We start from the raw sequence: 17,004 nt of genomic DNA on the forward strand, positions 1-17,004 counted from the left end.
AATCTCGTCTGTCGGAGTGCGTGTATAGGCACGTCTCAGAGCACATCTAAAAGCGCGTCTACAAGCGCATTGGATGGACAAAAAGAGTAGAGCCTAACCCGCCTTCACAACCACCCTCATCCACGTTTAAAACACCCGATCAACACAATCACAAAGCAAAAGACATCCATTCAATATCATTGTATCTACACACCTCCGGTCACATCTCACACTCTGGTCACATTTCTTCTAGAAGCCAAACAACTCTTTAAAAAAGCCAATGGACTACACAGCCCAACATGATGCTCCTACTGATTGAGCTCAAGCTCACAAAGCATACAAAGACATACTACATCCAATCCCACAACTCATCGGACAACCATCCACAAGCTCCTTATGGACTAAAGGAAATCTGACATGCACTACGCTCTCGTATCACAACTCGCCACCCTTGGAGATCTTGATATACTGCCTGGCAAGGCCTCTCTGCCTTCAACCCAGAACTTGCTCACCTAGTTTCTATCCCCCAGCTCACGGTTCTCCACTTCAAACCCAAGCTTGTGTGCTCGTCCTCTCTCCCTCTTAGCGTATCGTTCTCTTTAGTTACGTGCATTCCCCAGCCACAAGTCTGGAAACTCCACGTCAATACAATCGACAACCTCTTAATCCACCAAGATACTCTGTCTTTCGTAGTTGAGATGCCCATCTACAACCAGCAACTCACGGTCTCCTTGCGCCATCCTTCCCATGTTCTCAGCCAGCCAAGAAGCTTATGTGCCGACCATCGTCTTCTTCCTTCCAGCAGCTCTCTCTATTGTTCAAGGTACTCCAGCGCGCAGAACAAGAGACCTCCATCGCTCCCTCTGAGCTAGCATAGTCCTCCTGCTCATACATGACCTCCGCTATCCTCCATGAATCACTAGACCTGCGTAGTCGTCAAGCTCCTTCGATTCCAAAAGCTCCAGCCTGCGCTATCAACTACTCTTCCCGTAGGATCGACGAGCCATTGATGCTGCTCTTCTACACACAGAACACACGGAGCTCATGACCTCTCGTCGTTTGAGATTCTCTCAGTAAGAGCCACGGCCCCCATAGCCAAAACACTTCCCGATCCATGCAGTTGCTATTCCCCCTTGACAAAAGTCTTCCTCCGCTTCCATTGTAGAGACTCCCCCCCAGACTCTGCAGTCTGTAATTGCGACACCACTCCAGAAGCTCTCTCGCTCTGTCGTCTGAGATCCTCCGGGTGCCCACCACCCTTCTCGAAACTCACAGGCTCCCTCTTGTAGTCGTTGCGACCCCCTCGACAAGCAGCAGCTCCTCGTTTCAAAGCTCACGCAGTCCTTCCTTCAACACATGGTCCGTGCCTACGACCCTGCTGGTCCTTCACGGTTCTCCTTCCCCAGCCCTTGAAGCTCTCCACACACACGTCATTAAGCAACCTCTCCCCCCGATCATAGTGACCATAGTCCGGTTGATTAGCTTCCACAGTCTTCCCATGTTCACGGAACTCCCCCATGGGTCACGATCTCCTTCCGAAATTCTCCTGCAAGCTGTCATCTCGTGTACCTGCTAGCTTGTCGTCGAGAAGCTTGCTCTTCCTCATCACGTAGCCACCTGCATGCATGCTTTTTTGATTATAGCCACATCACCTTTTGCTTTTTTACCACTCTCCCACTCTTTCCTTCAAACTATACCAAGGCAATTAGTGCCTATACTCCTACCTTAGGCACCAATGCACATATGGTTCTAGTTAGGCATTCAATCACTTGCATGCCTCCAACAGTTAACATTTAGTTGCCCAGATTACTGCATATAGTGAACACCATCCCGACACAAAGGATCTTCAAGACAACCATAACAAAAAAATGCTCATGCCCTCATACAGAAAGGACCCTGGACAACTATGAAGGAGTGCATGTCATCCCACAACCACCCCGTCACACTGCTCTGGATTAGCTTGGAGCTCCTTCACTGCACTTCATTATCTCCCAGAGTCCCTGTAGAAGCCTCTATCATCTGTACATCAGTGTAGAGTCCTTTTAGGAGAGCCTAGAGCTCAATACCACCACCAACTAGCTATATACATAGCTATGCACTCACCCATCAACATGCAACAAGTGAAAAACATTTTTTCATTTTTATCCACACATCTCTAGCAACCCCTTCTCTTCTGCTGTGACATTCATGTCCAGCAGCTAAAGATAAAACATCAGCAAACCACGTGGATAAAAAACAAAGCAAGCTTGTACTCTATGCCTCTACATTCCTCCTCCCGGATCAAAAGGATAACTTTGAACCCTCCACTACCGGATATGCATAATCCACCATCCACCTGGATCAAAAGGAATCAACAACACACCAATTTGATGTAGCCACCAGCTCCTTCCATGTACCCACATCCTCACTAAGCCTCCAGGATCCCATATCTTATCCTGCCAAGATATTACACAACTCCACTGGCTATCAGCCGTCACACTTATATCATGAGTCTTGCTCATCTTCACATGAGCTACATCTTTTGAGGTCACTTTCTCACAGACAGATCTCACGGGCACAACCAGCTCATAATCTGTGATTAGGGACTTCTTAGCATACCCTATTGCCTCAACCTTGAAAGCTGCAAAACTTAACCCATCACATGAATTATCAAGATCACTCAGGAGCAAACAAACACCCTTCTCACCTGAAGAATGCTCAAACATATCAGCACACTCTTTCTTATCATTGCCAACCACACATGCAAAATCCATGAGGGTATCATCAAGTAAAGCATCTAGCTGATCATCAACCACACTATCACTACCATCCTGCTCAACATGCATACTGGTGTTCACATTCTTTTTTGAAGAGATCAATGCTAACATATCATCCAGTGCACCATCAAGAACACAATCCAGCTCATCAACTGAATCACCATCATCTTGTAAACACTGAATCTTAACCTCATCATACACATCACAGTCCACATGCACACAATCAACACTTGCTGACTGTAGGTCTTTTACTTTATCAGTAATAGCCACATCAGCTTCATCACTCTCAGACATGATTGAGCTCTCATCTTCACTACTAGTTTCACACCTTTCTTCCTCATTTGCTGAACCTGAAATCTCAGCTTCTTCGGTATGCACAATCACAGTGTCAACCTCAAACTGATTGCATTCAGCCATCATATGCACATCATCACCACACAACACTGGAGCATGATTATCATCTACACACACAGACTTATCCTTAGCTACCATTAATGGGCTCTCAACATTTCTGCCATCTATGGTAGCAACCCCTTCTCTCGGGCTCTCTTCTACCACCTCACACAGATGTAGCTGAGCAACACCCTCCTCCATAGCAACTGACAAGCCTCCACTCATAAGTGTAATGATATCCAGCTCCCTTACATCATCAGGTTCCTTTAACAGTGAAGACAACTGACTCTCTTCCTCTGATGAGATGCTCTCTTCCTCTGTCTCACTCAAAAAATCTATCTCTTCATCTGTGACTGTCTCCTCAAGTTCCTCTTCCAATTCCAACCTACAGCTCATCACATAATCTGGTACTCTCCTTGCATCAGCTGAACTTCCTTCTCCTCCATCCATAGCCTTTCTCCTGTTATTTTGACCTTTGCTTCTTCCTGTAATCTCCATCCAATTTAGGCTGAGTGTTTTCATCAGCTCCACAGCTTCATGCAAATCCTTTCTCACGGAATCATCCTGCATAGGAATAGACACCGGCTCTCTCTCTACATATGCCTTGATCATTTCTGGTGACACTACAGACTCCAAACCACCCCACATTTCTTGAGATCACCCCAGTGGAGTCAGCATAGCCGTCTTATGCCCCTTCTTATGCCCCTTCCCCCATACCATCTTATGCCCCTTCCCCCATGCCGTCTTATGTCCCTTCTGCCATCCCGTCTTATGCCCCTTCCCCCATGCCGTCAGGAGGTCCTTCTGTCTCGCAGAGCCGTCGACGTACTCCTATGGCGCCGAGACTCGGTTCTCTAGGTACGAGTGGTCAGCGTAGTCCCGTGCAGTCTCCAGCTACGAGTGGCCAGTGTATGAGCTCGACACGACACGGTAGTAGGCATAGTAGCATGGAGAGTGGTGGGGGATGCATGGCACAGTGGTTTGGGAGGGGTGGCAGTGGGGACGATGATGATTCAGATGATTTAGAGGTGCCTCCAGGTGATGGTACGATTTATTATGACATCACTCAGACAGGAGGCATCTTGATGGATGTGCGGGGGAAGGACATCATGGCCTTCATGCACTCTGTAATTGCTAACAATTACAGAGATTGCTTTATCCACTACAAAGACCAGCCAAAGAGGTTGGTTGATGAGACCCTTGCTGCTATTTGCTCTAGGTATGCTAACCCCCCCAATCGCCATTTCATAGATAAATGGGCCAAGTCAAAGATTGTTACGATACTTGGCAATAAAAGATCTTCGCTTAAGAGGTAGGCACTAGCGGAGCTTGCCAGGCTTGACCACCAAGGGGCCCGCCCTACACCGCTCACAAGCATGAGTGGAAAAAAGCAATGAAGTCAGTGAGGGAGGACCCTAGTCTACAACACGTGGAGGCACGGAGGATCCAGATGGAGGAATATGGAAGCATGCATTTTGGAGCAGGGGGTGTTGAATCATGGGAGGCCCAATTTGTAAGTATCGATCTCAAATTATATTGCTTATGTAGTTTATTAGGAGGTTGTTTCTTTGTACTAATCCCTCCGCAAAGTGTGTCGTCATGCCGCTTGAGATCGTGGGCAGATACCCTACTCCTGTGGAGATAGCCTACCATCGCCACCATCACAGAGGAGATACATGGAGGCACTTCTATGATGACGGGTTGATTACTGAGGAGCAGTATACCCGGGCTACTGGAGTGGCCCCCAGGTATTTGAAAGTAATTAAATAATGCCAAAAATATAAGTAAAGATTTGATTTTTCATACATTGATATATGTTGTCCCTTGTTTATAGCCCCATGCACAAGACGATGAGGAAGATGAGGAAGGAGGCACAGAAGGGAGCGTGGAAGAGAGCGAGGACATGGAGAACATAGATTAGTCATAGAAGTAGTGCTAGCTACTCTTTTTTGTACTTAAAGCCACTGGCTTGGCTTCATGCCTCTTGTATATACACTCCTCTTATTTTTTGTACTTGAAGCCACATGACGTGGCTTAGCTTCCTTATTTTTTGTACTTGAAGCGCCACATGACGTGGCTTAGCTTCGTGCTATATGTATATACAAGCACTTTTTGAGCTTTCAATTTTATTGTGTTTTGGAGTTGTAATGTTTTATTTGGAATTGTAATTAAAATGCGGTTGGCTGTAAGAATTGAATTACACAATGTGGATATGGGATTCTTGTAACTATATAGCATACACAACATACACAGCATTCTATAAATTTAAAAAAAAATAAATAAAGTACGTCTATCAGTGCATTTATAAATGCGTCTATTTACGCGTTTGTCTGTTCGACAAGCATCTATATTTGTGTCTATGAATGCATTTATAAGCGTGTCTATTTAAGCATCTAAGTGCGCATCTATACGCACGTGTGTCTGATATATAGACGCACTGATAGACGCGGGTTTCTAGACGCAAAAATAGACATGCAAATAGACGCGCCCGTAAGTTTTTTATTTAGTTCAGAAAACGCGTCTGTGTGCACGTCTATGGGTGCTTTGTCTTGTTGTGTAACTACTCAAATTCTTGATGGCAACATATCAAATTCAATTTAGAATCAAGATGCATTCCATGCTAAAAAATGCAAAACAACTATAGTCGCTTACAGATGAAACATGAAAACTTGTCTACCAAAACGTAGGCACACTCAAGCTAGGACATTGGATGGAGTGAATGAGGCAGATGAAGGACCCAGGTGTAGGACCTAGGTGAAGGGGGAAGCCAAGTCTTTGATAATGGTTCTTAATGAATTTCAGTACTTCATATCTATAGCCAAGTTGGGTCCCTATTCCATAGAGGGGGCTACAGAGGAATTGGTAGTTACTACAAAAATGTGAGGGCCAAATTACACAAAGGAAGTCTCGTCGATGTCAAAACTATGAATCAGTAGAATTTACATCGATGGATTCATCTTAAGCCAACTTTTGCACACCAAATATGTCTAGCTCAAGGTTTACATACAATTTATCACCTACATAATCATCCCCTATTGTATGTCTACCAAAGTCATGATCTCCACCTTCTTCCATTACAATGTCATTAGTGTCACCTTCTTAGTGGCCCATATCGTCATCTTCATCCTTTTACCTAGATCCATCCGCAATCATGGGACTTGAGGCCAGTAAGCATTAGGGGAGATTTCGGGTCTCAAAAGGGCCTCCAATTAGTGTTTGCTAAAAAATTCAAGGGATTAGAGAGCAACTTGAGGTGTACCCATGAGAGTGCTATGAGGTGTGGGTCAATGCCATGTTCAAGTTGACAAAAGAATTTAATAATGTGGAGACCTCTAACCCAGAGTTTGGACCCATGAACCTCACTCCCAACCCTTGATCTAATCTTCAATCCAAGGGATACATTCAAATTTGAGGTAAAGCATGCCCAGACATTAGATCAAGGGGTAGATCTAAGGGATACGATCAAAGGATAGAAGGATCAAATCTCCACCCTTGATCAACACAAAGATCTACTAGACAAGATGAGAGGAAAATGCGCTTCAATATGGGCCATAGATAACTTGCTAGTAGATCCAAGGGACAAGATGAGTGGAAATGGCGCTTCAATCAGGGCCCTAGATTTAGAAGTAGATCAAGGGATGAGATGAGGGGAAAAGGCCCTTAAATATGGGCCCTTGATTTGCAAGTGGGAAATGGCACTTCAATCCAAGACATCCAAAATGCACTTCAATCCTAACCCTCCAAAATGCGCTTCAATCTCCACCCTCCATTAGGCACCTCCATCTCCTACATTGATCTTGGACTTGAATTAAGGGCCCATTTTAAAACCTGCCTTTCCCCTCTTAAGGAGTCCTCCCCAAAGTACAATTTTGCCTTCTAGAGCCCACCAAAGTGCATCCACCATCCACTAAAGGCATCCTAGATCTTTGATTTATCCACCATCACCTCCATCCAAAGGCCAAGGCCAAGGTACCTATGTCAATTGAGTCAATGCTATGGGTCCCATGGGTGTCCGAAAAGATGAAATGTTTCCCTTCACCCTTGCTTCCTCTACCTTTGAAATGATACATGGTGCCCTCTGATAGGAAAATTTTTCTAGGAGGACACTCTTAGGTTCTTGAACCATCCTCTTGAGTTGTAGAACCATGCTCTCGGGTTTTACATGCTCCTAGGGACACACATCAGACACCCTACCAATCTCGTGCAAGTCTTCTCGCACTCCCCTTGTGTCTTTGTCACTAACCAATTGTGCCAAAATAGAAGCCCCCACATTCTTGAAGATATGCATGGGTTCAAAGAGGTGATTGATTTGTAACTCACCCCAATATGGAAGCTCGTGAAAGATATACAGCCAATCCATACCAAGACGAGGCTCCTCACTGTTAGCTCTCCAATCTTGAATCCAGTCACTTGCCTTCCTACGGACCGGTGGTGGATCAAGTTGACCTTCACGTGTAGGATGATCAAGTAAAAGATATTGAGCATGACCTTTATAAAACCTCTTTCTCATATGTTTGGAGTATAGTGCATTTAGACTAGGGCCACAAATAGGACAAGCATGATACCCTTGTGTTTTGAGTCCTACATATATGCATGCACAAATAGGTCATTAGACATGCATAGATCACACCATAAGAAAGCATAAAGGTATTGGTAGGCATGCAAAAGCACATACCTACGCACTCCCCATATCCTGGATAGTCATGCATGGTCCACATCAAAATTTCCCTAATGCACATGTTTGTAGCCCATGCCTTGAGGCTCTAGAAATATCAAAGACACGTATGCCCCTCCATACACAACAACACAATGCATCCATAGACATGCAAAAGAGCGGGCGCATCTATAAGCATTGATATACTTAATGAAAATATGAGTGCATCTATTAGCGTGGTTATTTACACATCTATTAGCGTGGTTATATACGTGTTTAATGGCACGTCTACACTATATAATAGATGCACATTTAGATGGGTTTATAAATGCATGACAGAGTTTGGAATTGTACTACAGACTGATAAATGTACATCACTGCTTGCCAAACATTGCCCATGATTACCAAAGTATATAATTTAACAAAAATATCAAAGCTATGCATGGTGTCACACATGATTTGCTTTTTGCCAAATGCACATATACAAAAATTAAGTGAGGTGAGGAGAATGAGACAATATATAAAATAGTTTTGCCAATATGTAAGAAATTTGGATGATATAATGATGGGCTACGGTTCGATCTCATCCTCAATGAGATCAACCCTTTTTTTCTCCTATCTTTTTGTCTCTCTTATCTCCTCTCTTTTTCTCTCTTTTTTCTCCTCTCTTTTCCTCTATTTTCCACCCTTTTCTCCTCTCTTTACTTCTCTCTTTTTCTCTCTTTTATCCTCACTTTTTCTCTCTTTTTCCTTCTCTCTTTTATCCTCTCTTTCCTTTTCTCTTTCCGTCTCTTTTCCTCTCTTTTCTCGTCTCTTTTTCTCTCGTATCTCTTTGTTTTTCTCTCTTTTGCCTCCTATGTTTTCTCCTCCCCTTTTCTCTCTTTTTGTCTCTCTTTTTCTCTCTTATCTCCTCTCTTTTTCTCTCTTTTTTGTCCTCTCTTTTCCTCTATTTTCCTCTCTTTTCTCCTCTCTTTCCTTCTCTCTTTTTCTCTCTTTTATCCCCACTTTTCCTCTTTTCACTCTCTCTCTTTCTCTCTTATCTCTTCTCTTTTTCTCTCTTTTCTCCTCTCTTTTTCTCTCTTATCTCCTCTCTTTTTTTGTATTTTTTCTCCTTTTTCTCCTCTCTTTTTCTCTCTTTTTCTCCTCTCTTTTCCTCTCTTTTCTCCTCTCTTTCCTTGTCTCTTTTTCCCCACATGAAGCTTCAATAGCTTGACATTGAGCAAGCAGATACAGACTTCTGTCACTCTAATTCAAAGAATGCAGGAGTCTGTAAATGCTTGCTCAATGTGAGGCTGTCATTCTATTTTTTCTTCTGCATCTTGTGACGAGGGCATGCTCGATGGTAATCTTCTTCTCTTCTTTTCTTCAGTGCATCATGTGGCCAGGAAGCTCTTCAGCCTCACTTGATCTTCGAGATGCCATCTTCCAGGAGTTATGTAACATTTTGGGGCACCCTCCCACTCTTAGGGAGTTATACACATACATGATGGGTACTCCAAACACCCCCCAGGAGTCAGCAGTACAGACTCCAAACCACCTCAACCCCACACCAACTGAGATTGCCCCAATGGAGTCGAGACAACCCAGCTGGCTATAGAGTCAACTCCATTCTCCCCCCTATGGTCAGGAGGCCCTTCTACCTCGTAGAGCTGCCGGTGTACTCTCGTGCAGTCGACAGTCACTTCTCCAGCTATGAGTGGCCAACATACTCCCATACAGTTGAGAGTCGCTTCTCTCGCTACGAGTGGCCAGTGTACTAACTCGACACGACAGGGCAGCAAGCGTAGTAGCAGGGAGAGCAGTGGGGGATGCATGGCACAGTGCTTTGGGGGGGGTAATGGTGGGGGCAGGGATGATTCAAATGATGCAGACATGCTAGAGGGTGATGGTACAATCTTCTATGACATCACTCAGACAGGAGGCATCTTGATAGATGCACGGCGGAAGGACATCATGGTCTTCATGCGCTCTGTAATTGCTAACAACTATAGAAATTGCTTTATTCACTACAAAGACCATCCAAAAAAGTTGGCTGAGGAGACCCTCATTGTTGTTCGCTCTAGGTATCCCAATCCCCCCAATGTCCAGTTCACAGATAAATGGGCCAATTCAAAGATTATTAGGATACTTGGCAATAAAAGATCTTTGGTATAGAGGCAGGCACTAGCCGAGATTGCCAGGAGAGGGAGGGAGGTCAACGACCAAGGTCCCAGCCCCACACCGCTCACAAGCATGAGTGGAATAAAGAAATCAAGGCAGCAAAGGTGGACCCCAATCTGCAGCATGTGGAGGCACGAAGGATCCAAATGGAGCAATATGGAAATGTGCATTTTGGAGCAGGGGGTGTTGAATCATGGGAGGCCCAATTTTAATTATCGATCTCAAACTATATTGTTTATGTGGTTTATCAGGAGGTTGTTTCTTTATACTAAGCCCTCCGCAACTTGTGTCATCTTGCAGCTTGATATCATGGGTAAGTCTCCTACTCCTGTCGAGATAGCCTACCACTACCACCATCACAGAGGAGATACATGGAGGCATTTCCATGATGATGGGTTGATTACTGAGGAGCAATATATCCAGGCTGCTTGAGTGCCCCCCTAGGTATTTAAAAGTAATTAAATAATGTCAATATTGTAAATAAAGATTTGATTTTTCATACATTGATACATGTTGTCCCTCATTTACAGGGCCCTACGGCTGATCAGGAGGAAGAAGATGAGGAAGAAGGGAGCAAAGAAGGGAGCAAAGAAGGGAGCGAGGATGCGAAGAACTTAGATTAGTCATAGAAGTAGTGCTAGCTACTCTTTTTTGTACTTGAATTAGCCATTGGCTTGGCTTCGTGCCTTTCTTGTATATACACTCCTCTTATTTTTTGTACTTGAAGCCACAATATGTGGCTTGGCTTCGTGCTATATGTACATACAAGCACTTTTTGAGCTATGAATTAATATACACTCCTTTTATTTTTTTGGCTTTCAATTTCCTTGTGCAACGTTCTATCAATGAGTGCCTTGTGAACTAAATGTTTTGGAGTTGTAATGTTTTATTCGGAATTGTAATTGTCGGCTAAAGACGTGCTTGCAATCATGCTAATTAAAATGCGATTGGCTGTAAGAATTGAATTGCACAATGTGGAAATGGGGTTCTTGTAACTGCATAGCATACACAACATACACATCATTCTGTTCAACCACACAAAATTTTGCTCTTATTAAAAAAAAAAATTCTGTAGAGCATCTATAAGCGCGTCTTTCTATTTTTTTGAAATTTCTACAGAGCCCCTAAAAGGGCATCTATACGAGCTTCTATAGGCGCGACTCTCTGTTATATAGACATGCCTATAGATGCGGGTTTATAGATGCATAAATAGACGTGCCCGTAAGTTTTTTTAAATCTTGTTGTGTACCCCATTATATGCACTAATAGATGCCCGTATTTTCACTAATTCTATATGCACCTATAGACGTATCCACTATTTTGCACATTTATAGTTGCTTTGTCTTGTTGTTTGTCATCAAGTATCATAAGTTACTCAAGTTCATGCAGATGTGCTTGTTTCTAAATTTGTTACATGATAATAATTTTCTTCTTATTTAAGGTTGCCAACATAACTTGATTTGTTACATAATGCAAAATTTATCCTCCCAACAAGACACATGATTTTTTGATAGGCACTTTTACAAGGGATAGTAAGGTTACTTGGGGGGTCACTCACAAATATATAAGTATAGCACGTGGTTTCAACATAAGGTATTTAGAAAACCACTTTTTTGACAAATTTGTTACATACAGAAGGGTGCCATATAAAGGGCATACTCAGATTGAATAGAAAAAGGGTGGTTTTATTCATGAAAACTTCATAGATAGGGGACTTTCAAATTAGGCCTTGAACGCACATGATATAGAGGATTTACATGTATTAAACCCACCAAGTAAGGTTATTCTTGCAATTATAACTTAGTTTCATACACACAATTTGTCTTGATGATGTCTAAAAAGCTATCTATACAATCAACTCCATTGTGAGGTATGCTTTTTATGCATGATATGATCTCATTCTAGTATATCCTTTAGAGGTTCAATGAGTAATATTAATTCAAATTTTACTTTCCATGTGGTAGATATCGATATCTTTAAACGAGATATCCTTATTGAGCATCGACAAGGCCAGATTTGACCCAACAAAGCTGGGTGCACACTTAAAAAGCAATTTTAATTGAGCTATCTATATAATCAACTCCATTGTGGGGGGAGGGGAAACTGAGAGACACAGAGAGAGAGAGAGAGAGAGAGAGAGAGAGAGAGAGAGAGAGAGAGAGAGAGAGAGAGAGAGAGGGGGGGGGGGGGGATAGACAGAGATAGAGATGGAAATCATTTTATTCAAACTTGCACATGGATGATGCAAATCATCTTATTCCATGAAACCACAAAACAATTTTTCAATGTGTGTATAAACCCTTTTCAAGGAAGCTTTCTAGTCTTCCCTAGACATGATAGGTAGTGATATCTGATGATCCTCAAATTGAGCATATCTACCATTTTCTTTAATGTCTATCTCCCAAAGCAGAATAGGTGGTATCTTCAATGATATAACATTACAACAGAGAACTAGCAGAACAGGTGGTATCTTCAGTGATATAATATTCCATCAAAGAACTAGCAGAACAAGTGGTATCTTCAAAGTAGAACAGATGGTATCTTTAGTGATATAACATTTCATCTTTAGTGATACACCATTCCATCAGTAGAACAGGTGGTATCTTCAATGAACTAGCACCAACTAGTAGGATAGTATTGCTAGGTGGGGATGCTGGGGAAGCATTGCACAACTTTAGCCTAGCATCCACAAGTTACCAAGTATCTGTCATTTGGCCCAATCGTGTTGACTTTGATAAATTTATAATGCTAGACTCATTGTAGAGTTTACTCCACGCTATTCACCATGAATAGTTGCATCAAAGGATAGAGGGAATAGAAGGCTACATAAAACTTGATAAAGAACTATGTTCTGTTCATGCCTGCACTATGTTCTGTCATGCCTTTCATGAGAGAGAGAGAGAGAGAGAGAGAGAGAGAGAGAGAGAGAGAGAATGCAGATCTTCTCCGACTTTCTTATAGAGAGCTTCAAAGTTGTGCACATGTAGAACTTAGAGCGACAGAGAGAGAGACTGGGGGGGGCAACTGAGAGACAAAGAGAGAGAGAGAGAGGGAGAGAGAGAGAGAGAGAGAGAAAGAGAGAGAGAGAGAGAGAGAGAGAGAGCGGGGGGGGAGAGAGATATACAGACAGAGACAAAGATGGAAATCATTTTATTCAAACTTGCACATGGATGATGCAAATCATCTTATTCCATGAAACCCCAAAACAAATTTTCAAGGAAGATTTCTAGTCTTCCCTAGAAATGATAGGCAGTGATATCAGATGATCCTCAAATTGAGAATATCTGCCATTTTATTTGTCTATCAGCCAAAGCAAAACAGGTGGTATATTCAGTGATATAACATTCCATTAGAGAACTAGCAGAACAGGTGGTATCTTCAGTGATATATTATTTTATAAGAGAACTAGCAAAACAAGTGGTATCCTCAGAGTTGAATAGGTGGTACCTTTAGTGATATAACATTCCATCTTTAGTGATACAACATTCCATCATCAGAATAGATTGTATGTTCAATGAACTAGCACCAACTAGCAGGATAGTATTGCTAGGTGGGGATGTTGGGGAAGCATTGTAGCTTTAGCCTAGCATCCACAAGTGCCCAAGTATTTGTCATTTGGCCCAATCGTGTTGACTTTGACAAATTTATAATGCTAGACTGATTGCAGCATTTACTTCATGCTATCCATCAATAGTTGCATCAAAGGATAAATGGAATAGAAGGCTATATAAAACTTGATAAAGAACTGTGTTCTGTTCATGCCTGCACTATGTTCTGTCATGCCTTTCATGAGAGAGAGAGAGAGAGAGAGAGAGAGAGAGAGAGAGAGAGGACTTAGGACTTATGTTTTATGATCTCACGTGCAGTTTAGCATTAATTACAATGGCAAGGACGAAGGCTACAGCCACGAAGAGGGACAGGGGTCCACCCATATCAAAATTGGCAACATCTAGAGGATAGGATTCACATTCAAGAAAAGGAAAGCCAATGCATCTTCTCCAATAAGCAAAAAACAGAAGATTTATACAAAAAGTGAGTGATTTAATGGAGATAGATAGGCCCAAAAAGCCATGGGACTGTGTATTCCCAAGACTCCTTTTCAAAGGCTTGTTAGGCAAGTTTGTGATGATATGAACTTTGTGGGCCTTGGATTCTAGTGGTAGAGAACGGCTGTTTGGGCATTGCAGGTTGCTACCGAGGACTTTTTCATAGATTTTGTTCATGATACATTTCTTCTTGCAACCCACGACCATAGGGTCACAACAACACAAAGCAACGATAGATGTGCTTGATAGATGCGTAAAATAGTGGGCGCATCTATAGGCACTGCTAGAATAGCAAAAATACAAGCATGTCTAATAGCACATCTATTAGCATGTCTATTTGCGAGTTTATTAGCGTGTCTATTAGTGTGTCTGCAGTGTGACTTGGATGCGAATTTAGATGCAAAATAGAGAATACAGAAAGTGAAATTTTGGTGCATGCCGATAAATGTACATCACTACTTTTGTAACATTGCCCATGATTACCAAAGCATGTAATTTTAACAAAAATATCAATGCTTGTTGTCAAACTCACATATACAAAAATAAACTGAGGTGAGGAGAATGAGACAATATGTAAAATAGTTTTGCGAATATCAATGATGCAATCTCATCCTCAATGAGATCAATCCTTGCCAAACTATCTACTTCAAAATCCAAACCAGTGTTGAGATCTACAAATACATTCAACCCACTACTACTTGTGCTACTCATGTGCTCATCAAAATCAGCATCCCCAATGGTAGGCTCGTCCTCACGGGTAATGGCCTCAATATCTGTATCTCCTATCTCATGATCATCCTCCTCTGTCATATCACAGTCATCATCACCTCGATGGCCATGATCATCCTCCATATGCTCCATATTAGTAAATGTACTATACATCACTTTGAAATGTGGCATAATAGGTATGACATGCCACCACCTATTATTATCCACCATTGGTTGATAGACAACCTAATTCAAACATAAATACAATCATGTTATTTTCCTTGCATCGAACATATCAAATATTTAAAAGTGAGTATTCTGATATGTGTGTACAATACTTGCTCACATTGTTGCGGTAGTACTAGTGTGAGACTAGTGTGTCCTTCTGACTTTGCCAAAACTTGGTGAAGTCAATAGTTACAAAGACACTTGCATGGAGTTTGATTGTTGCATTAGGGCCTCTTTCCACCACATCCTTAAACCACTTTACATCCAAAACATTCACAAAGAAGCCTCGAAAGTCAAGCTTGATAATATCTTGGATAATGCCACAATAATCATTCATGGCTCCATTGGCGCCCTCAAAGCTAGCAATGATGCCACAATCTTGTGTGTTTCTCTTATCATCAATCCGTTGTGTTCAAAAATGCTTGCCCTCACACCATATAGGATTGAACATAGTACACTACACCAAGACAAAATCAATTAAATAAGCAATCTAAATTGTTGAAAGCTCCTAACTTATGCATAACATTCTAAATACCGGCCTTGCTCATGCATCCCCTAGCATACTCCCATTCTTCCATTTTGATATGCATCCACTCATCTCTCTCTGCTCTCTCCATTTCATCAAATAGCCAATCCACATGAATATCCTTTGGAAGTGCTCTTAGATGCTAGGGGTATGGACATGAGATTCATGATGTGTACGAAAGAGGGCCCTTTCTCCTTGTCTTCTTGCCTTTGCATCCTTGTATCGTATCACCCATCTTTCTATCACATCACTATTAAGCATGCAATAGAGGTTGATATTATTAAGAAACTCCGTGTCTATTACTTTGCTACGTCCTTTCCCTTGAGGCACAATAGAGGTCATCCTTAGGTCTTCATCATCTCTCCATAGTCGTGGGAGAGAGCTATGCACATCAACAAGAAACTCAAAAATATATACAAGTGACTCTTGTACCAACCAATGCTCGGCCATCCTACCTGCAAGTCTTGCATTTTGTCTCATGAAACCCTTCAAGGTTTTCATGAAGTGCTCAAGGAAGAAGAACCATCATGCATGTACAGTACCGCATATAGCAATCTCATCCACCAAATGCACTATGAGATGTAGTTGGCTTGTGAGAATAGAACGTGTAAATGTCTCCTCCACTAAACAAACCACCTCCACTAACATAACTCGAGCATTCTCAAGCATGGTGGGATCTATTTCCTTTGAGCTCACATACCTAGAAAGGAAAAAGCATGTCATATTAGCAATATAAACACCTTGCATGGAGCATTGATACGTATCCTGTAAAGTACCTCACAAGCTCACCCATCTTGTAAATACAATCCTTCACATCTTTTGATGCACTATGAGAAATGCCAGTAGGTAGTATGAACTAAACACATGAGGAATGGTTTATTAGTTGCTTCTAATTCACTCACAAATTTGGAAGGAAAAAGATATTATGCACATAAAATACTTACTTGGAGCATCTTGTGCCAATCATGAGATTTCAAGCCATATAATTGCTCTGCACCTCTTTTCTTGCTCTTTGTAAAGGCCCCCTTCAAACAACTCATGCATCCAGTTGGAGTACGAATTGTAGTGATAGCTCGCTTCACCACTACCATCTCTAGCTTTGATAACCTCCACGGTGCCGGAGGTAAAAGGACATGTGCATTTGGCCTCTCTTGTGGCCAAGCTTCACGCACCCTCCCTATGGAGCATAGATCCTCCCTTATGCCTACGGAATCTCATGTCCCATTCAAATGTTCCCAAATGGTAGACGCCACATTCTTGAAGATATGCATGGGATCAAGTAGCTGATTGATCTTGAGGTGGGACCAATATGGTAAATGATAAAAGATGGAGTATCTAGACAAAATCTGGTGTTAGCAGGCAATCTTTATTTCCATTCAATATAGCACATGATAGGTACAAACCCTTACAGGCTCATGCCAAGTGGTGGAGGAGTTGTGGATCTATCCCAAATTCTCATCCAATCTCTTGCAGTGAGTGACTGTGGGGGGAATTCATTCCAAATGTGTTCACACCGTCCATACCCAATCTAAGTCTCATGCTCCTAGGTTCTTC

General features: G+C 42.2%; 1 pseudogene; it reads right to left on the reverse strand.

The window, feature by feature from the left end:
- Positions 1-15,113: 15,113 nt before the first annotated feature.
- Positions 15,114-16,173, reverse strand: LOC147885840 (uncharacterized; annotated as a pseudogene).
- Between the last annotated feature and the right edge of the window lie 831 nt (positions 16,174-17,004).

The sequence above is a fragment of the Dipteris shenzhenensis genome, chromosome 25 (genome assembly GCF_047967505.1).
Source record: "Dipteris shenzhenensis isolate YYH24624 ecotype China chromosome 25, Dip_SZ_1.0, whole genome shotgun sequence".
NCBI lineage: Eukaryota > Viridiplantae > Streptophyta > Polypodiopsida > Gleicheniales > Dipteridaceae > Dipteris > Dipteris shenzhenensis.